Genomic DNA, 7,268 nt, shown 5'->3' with positions numbered 1-7,268 from the left:
ATAATTTTCAAGTTTGGAGGTGGACACTCACGGATGTGCTCAGCATTGCTTGTTCGTACATTGAATAATGTTCACGGATTAAATATTTTAGAAAATAATGACTACATTTACACACTCCTATTGGGAAAGGTATTAACCCGTAACCCGTTTTACTATTTATGTACGATAAATTAAAACACGACAAATGTACGATGAGATACGACAATTGCTTCTGCTGATTCTCTATTCGCGTGATATTTAGGCACGACTGTTTTTTTGATTTTTTTTTGTTTGTTTTATTTTCACTAAAAGTCTTTGTAAAAGAATTTTTTTTTTTTTTTTCTTCCCACACTTTTGAGGAATATTAAAAAGCGGAGTCAAGCATAAACAAAAAAAAAATGTTTCCTTAAGTTTAAAAAAATATATATTTGCTTACTTTGTTAAAATCGTAGTTATAGTTAGCTAAAAGCTCCCGGAGGTTTTGTGCAAGCCTGTTACTGGTGAGGATTCAGAATCATCTTTAGGAAAGGAAATTTTATGTTTTCCTCCTAGTTATAAATTTGTGAACAAAAAAAAAAAAAATAAATAAATAAATAAAAATAGGTTTTATTCAATATAGAAAGTAGAACCGGCAGGAAGAAATTTCTCGTTTCTTCGGCAAGGGCTGGTATGCCGAAGCGCTTAGGGAGTTGTCAGCTTCTACGAGAGCGGATGAGTTGTTGCGTACAATAGGCATGTCTTGCTTTCCAGTTGAGTTCCCTCTACTAGCTGACTAAGTTCCCAAAAGGGGCTGAAAAAAAGCTCCTTAAGGGACAGATTAATCAATGCGCTCCACCAGCTGATTGATCAGAGTGCGGCCAAATCACTCGGGGAAGAGGGGCATTGATTCATAACAGAAAACAGATCATTATTTTATTTGCTGGTACACATCCCTTCTATTTTTTTTTTGGAGGGGGGGGTTGCAATCATGAAATAATGTTAATACTCTAAAACAGATTTATTGAAGTAAAATATATATATATATATATATATATAATTTTTTTTTGTGTGTGTGTATTGATATATTAAAAACCTGTTTTTTCTATTCATTTAAAAAGAAAATACAACTTTGTTATGAGTCATGGAATTGCATTCACTTGCAAAAGATCTAGCTAATTTTTTTAAATATTCGTTTTAATTAATTCCCTATTAGTTTTTTCGGTTTTCTTATGGGATGATCATCTTTAGTTAACTATTACGTGTAATTATATTCATGCAGATATAATACATGATTTATAATTGCATAATATTTGTGTTAAAAGGTTATAGTAAACACAAACCTCTTATATATATATGTTTAAAAATTTTGCCTACCAAACTCCTGTCAGTTTTTGGTCTACAGACATTAAACTTAATATATAGGGTATTCGAACCCTTGCAAGACTTCTGTGCAAAAGTGTGAAAATAAAAAAAATGGAATTTGCCAGATGAAGGTCGAACGATGGCATTATAAATATGCATGTGTAACGTAACAGCTCTTGGTTCATATTTGAATTTTTAGTTTTGCAGTAAACATGTCTTCATAGCTCAGGCATTAATGTCAAAGGAAAAAGTAAATCGTAAGTTAAATGTTTTGGTTTTGATTCTCGGTGGCGTACAAATAATTTTTTTATTAACTTTTTAAATCATTACTATATATTGGATCCAACATAATAGATTAAATACAAAATCTGCGTTAAACATTTTACGACCAAGCAATGCCGGGCAGCCTGCTAGTAATTTATAATTAAAATGTTTATGATATGAAAGATTATATGAAAAAAAAAAAAAATAAAACTTACATTTTTTATGATGCTTGATTTAGAAAAAAAAAAAAAAAAAAAAAAGTCATATTATAAACATATTGCAATCATGAACTAGTGGAGGGCACCCAACCTTACTAGATCGTAAAATACACTTAAATATATTTTAATTCATGCGGATTCCATATTTATTGTTACAGAGCCAACTTTCTAATGAATATATTATACTTAATATATAATAGTGATTTCAAAAATTAAAAAAAATTTTTTTTTTTTTAAATTGACTTGGGTGCCATCAGCTAGAATCGAAACCAAAACACAGCATTCTAGATGAGTCTCCTGCCGATGTGGCTATCAAGAGATAGATTGAAAGATTTAATATTAAACGACTTAAAGAAATGAATTGAATTTGGGTATGCACAGAAAGTAAAAATATGTCGGCAAGTTGAGAAGAATATTTTGCATTTCAACTTGCCGATATGTTTGTTTGGGTGGATGAATAACGCATACAAAGATTTTGCTCGTTACTAATCATACACCAAGGATGGTTTATATTTCCTATTAATTTCAGTGTTTTCTGACGAGTAGTTTAAGAGTTTATTGGTTAAATAATTGCAGACACACACACACATACATCGACTATTTATATAGATCATATACAAATAAAGACATTGTTATTTTTATAATTTTTCATAATTTGTTTGAGGTTTGTTTTTGTTTTTTTTTTTTTTGTTTCATTAAATCGCTTCACAATATAAAAAATTGTTAACATCATTACATGATGAAAAACTTTTCTAATAATTAAAAAACAAAAGGGACGATTCCGTGTCGTCAGCGCTTCCCGTAACAGGCTCACGCAAAACTTCAGGAGACTTTAGCTGACTATAATCGAAAAGTAAACACACCAATAAATTATTTAATTCCCTCAAATCACAACCCTTATTTTCGTACAAAAATTTAGCCAAAAACAAAAAAATAAATAAATAAATAAAATAAAAAAGGCCAATCTGTCTAAATAAAAAAATCTGTTGCTTCTTGTTGTTCTTGACATAAGAATCCCAGATTACTCAAACGGTGAGTCTTAATATCAGAGGAATAGACTCAAAAGACTCATCATCATGAATGATGCTCAACACCAAAAATAATCAGCAAAACCATGTCGCGCCATAATTAATAAAACCTACCCCCCCCACTACCACCAGCTATGTATGGATGAAATAACTTGTGTTCAATTAATAGTATACAATGAATCATTGATCATAGACTGCTTCAGCATTTAATAACCCTGAAATGGTTTGATAAACCAAAACAATAGAAAAAAAAAAAAAAAAAGGAAACTTGAAGGCGTGTATAATTGTCTGAATACCCAACAGAATAACAAGGATTCATCTCAGAATTTTAGACAATAAAGAAATCAGCCATCTTTTTGTTTGTACTTTAAAAGCAGAACAAGATTACAAAAAAAAAAATAAATAAATAATTAAAGACCTTCGTGTTGATTGTGATACACGCACATAAATGGAAACAAAATTTGAAATTCTTGAGAATTTAGAAATTTTTTTGTGTGTAATGTTTTTTTTTTTTGTTGTTGTTGTTAAATAAAATCCTTAACACTGAAACCGAAAAAAAAAAAAAAAATGAAACGCTCAATTATCTCCCTTGTATTGACTTTATTTAATTAAAAGACCCACTGGTGGCAGAGGTTCTCAACCTGTTATGGACCCTGGCCTACCAACTGGCGTAAATCAAAAAGTATGTAGTGGAATATACCATTTTTAAGCAAGAACACATCGAATATTTTTGTTAAAATATATTAAGCTTAGCTGACTTTAAGGATTTATTCTCTAAAACTTTGTAACAAGTGAGATTTTGACTATAATAATATATATGAAATCTGGACCAATTAAAATATATTTAAGTGTATTTTATGCCTAGGCAAAGCCCCCCCCCCCCAGTATTTATTTAAAAATAATGTGTGCGTATATGTATATACACTAGCAGAGAGACCTGACGTTGCCGGGATTGAATGATGATCAACGAATGTTTCACACTCCCACATTTTATTGTCACTTAAATTGGTGAAATCATCCATTTTTCAATCAAATCGATTAATTGCTTGCTCTAGTTGGGGACCCACCGCGGTGCACCAAGAGGAAGCTTAATATGCCTCCATGCAGTGACTTGGTTCACAAAACATTGTACTTTACATTACACTGTAGAGAATCTTCTGTTGGTTTTATAAAATTATTTTTATATAATGGCTTGAATTAAAGTTTAAAAGGTAAAAGTTCATTGTTCAATTGTGCTTTAAACAGAAACATTTATTTCTAACACAACTCTGTCAAATTATTCTTATGTTAAATTAATATCTTTGGGGGAATAGAATTAACATTTATTCAAGTAAACATTTTAATAATCATTTCATTGAAAAACAATGCCCCTTATTTCAAAATATACAAGGATGCCCATTTTATTATCAAACTAGCCGTACTACTCTCCTTTATTGAAGTAGCACTTATGCAGGTTGAACCGGCTTCCTCTGAAGGAGTAAATTTCATAGAAGTATGAAATTCACAAGCGATATATATCCCCGTTAGGGGATATGTTAGGTTTAACAGCTCTTGCAAAGAGGTATCACTGTCCTGCATACAGCACCTACTATTTCTAAATAGTCACCTATCTGGTACTGATCAAGTTTGACGTTGCTTAATCAGTGATCCAATGAGAACTGTTGTGAGAATGCCGTATATATTATGCCATACTGACTCAGGATCTAATTATGTTCAAATTAGTTTTGTAAATATTTCTGTTCTTTAACCAAATTTTTTTGTTAATTCAAGATCCAGCATATCAAAATAAATAAGGAACACTAACTCTTACTAAAATAATAAGTTATTCCCCTTTAAGAATATCCCCCCCCATCTGCCTAATAGCACTAAATTTCAGAACCAACCAGATTAAGATTTTTATATATATAATAATATATTTATATATATATTTATATATATATAATTGTATCAAAATATGTTAGTTGATTAATAACATGGTACAACAATAAAAAAAAATGAAAATTGATTGGTCAGAATTTAAGTTTAATTTGTCAACTTAAATGCTATTTTACAAAGTTCCAACTTCTTAAATCCTGTAGTAGACTTCTGAACATGTCAGCATACACCATTAATAGTTTATGGACCAAGCTGTTGAGAACCGCTAAACTAATGGCTTGCAATATACACAGTACTTACAGGTTGAGAACACCTCTACATTCAGATATAAAACTGTAAACTTCTTTTAAAAGTTAAAAATACAAAAAGAAAAATATTTAGCCAAACTCAACTCAGATTAACATGAGCTGTCACAAATTTCAGACTGAAACCATTTCAAAAGACAACTGTAGTCTTATGTTTCCAAATTTTTGAGATGAGGATTGATAATTTGGATTATTCAGACTACTTTCATTATCTAGGATGTTACGAGATGCTTTAAATCAGTTTCCAGACTGTTTTCGTATGGACACTTATATTGATAGTATACACATGAAACTAGTCCGCTTCAAAGTAATCTTCTCCGGCTGCAATGCACTTGTTGTACCGTTTCAACAACTTCTGGAAGCCCCCTGTGAAGTCCTCCTGTGTGAGTGTGTCAATGACCCTCATTACAGCCGCTTTCATCTCAAATGTCCCATAACGGCAGCCTCTAAGGTTTTCCTTGAGCTTAGGGAATAACTAAAAGTCATAGAGAGCAAGATCTGGACTACAGGGAGGGTGAGGAACTGTCTTGATGCCCATCTTGGTCAAATTGTCTGATTTTCTGAGCACCCTTGGGACAAACTTTGTACGAATCATCCGAATCTTCAGTTCCTCGCGAATTGTGTGGTAAAGTTCCCACACTGACATCAAACTGTGCACTTATTGTCTTTAGAAGAACGACGATCCTTATTCATGAAATTCTTTTAGTTAATTAATTCTGGTGTTCTGACTTCCTTACTTCTCCAACACCTCTCATCATGCCTTACAGACTCCCTGCCTTCCTTGAATCTCTTATGCCACTCAAAAACTGATGCTCGATTCATTAAAGATGGTCCAAAAGCAGTTCAAAGCACTCCATATGTTTCTGTGGCTTTTTTTTTTTTTTTTTTTTTTTTTTACAAATTTAAAAAGAGAATTTTATTGTACATCATTCTTTTTTTTTTTTTTCATTTTTGAAATTCACCAGTTGTGACAATCAGGCTTTGGTAGCTGTTCATTTGAACCTGAAATCATAAAAATTGGTCAGTCATCTCACAAAATGTATAGTAATAGCATACTGAATTTTCAAGAGTCTACGACAATTTTAAATGTGTGTACAAAAAGTCTGGAAACTTATTGAAGGCATCTCATATTTTTAAGCTTTGATGTAATCTGTGGTGTAACAGATGTCCTCGATAAAATTCATTTCCAAGTCATCATATCGTATGAATCCAAAGATCTATTGTTAGCATTGGTTTATCCGATATTTTTCAAGAAATCAAATGGTTATGGGATGTCGCATGTGACGGTTGCCAATATCCTAAGTGAAAGTGATTCTTGTTGAACGAACTGGATTTGAACTTGAGACACCCAGGTTGTCAGTCTGGGTCATTAACCACTCGACGACCGTCACCTTCCATTTTTAAGTGACATTCCTCTGAAAGTTGAAGGTTCAATCTTCAATGGAAGTAATACTAATACAATTGCAAATTAAAACCTCTACCCGGTCATATAGCTGACGAAACAAAAGCATGCTACCCCCATGGATAAAAAAAATAAAGTGTTTTATTGGAAATTCCATGCAGATTTACGAGTTCAGCAGAAAGATACACGAGTTAGACAAGGGACACTTGAAGAGGGTCCATATCAGCAGAAGCATTGTGAAAATAACACTCCAAATATAAAATTTAGTTTCAGCAAGATAAAAAAATAAATAGATTAAAAAATAGAAACTTTGCACATTTATTTAAATGGTCCATATATTGTTTTGTTTCTAAAAGGAAAAAAAAATCCAATTTGTAATATTGTAATCTGAAATGTTTAAGTTAGTTTTGAGATAAAAATTGCACTTATATTTTGTCCAAGGCAATCATGCAAAAAAAAAAAAAAAAAAAAAAAATTTATGATAATTATTTAATACTTACAGAAACTGGTGTTCCATCTTTTCGGGAGTCATCAGTGCAGGGTGTCACAACTAACACTGGTTGAGAGATTGGAACCCGGCAACAGAAGCCATCTCTGGCTTCATTAGCAAGGACCTAATCCATTCAGCCACTGTTAACCGCGAGAAATATTGTTGAAATTTAAACATTTTTTAAATGTGTTTTTAACAACTGTCAAAGTGATCTAATCATCTGACATTTCAATTGTTGTGATTTTCCTTCCTATGATAGTGCTTGAATATATGGTTAAGTGGGAGTTTTAAGTCTACTGGATTAAAGACTCACCGCTCACTCATTTTTCGACCAAATTTCAAACAATTTATAGATCACCTTCTCAA

This window comes from Euprymna scolopes, chromosome 21, assembly GCF_053919585.1.
Source record: "Euprymna scolopes isolate OS-2025 chromosome 21, ASM5391958v1, whole genome shotgun sequence".
Lineage (NCBI taxonomy): Eukaryota > Metazoa > Mollusca > Cephalopoda > Sepiida > Sepiolidae > Euprymna > Euprymna scolopes.
This window is presented reverse-complemented; position numbering follows the sequence as displayed.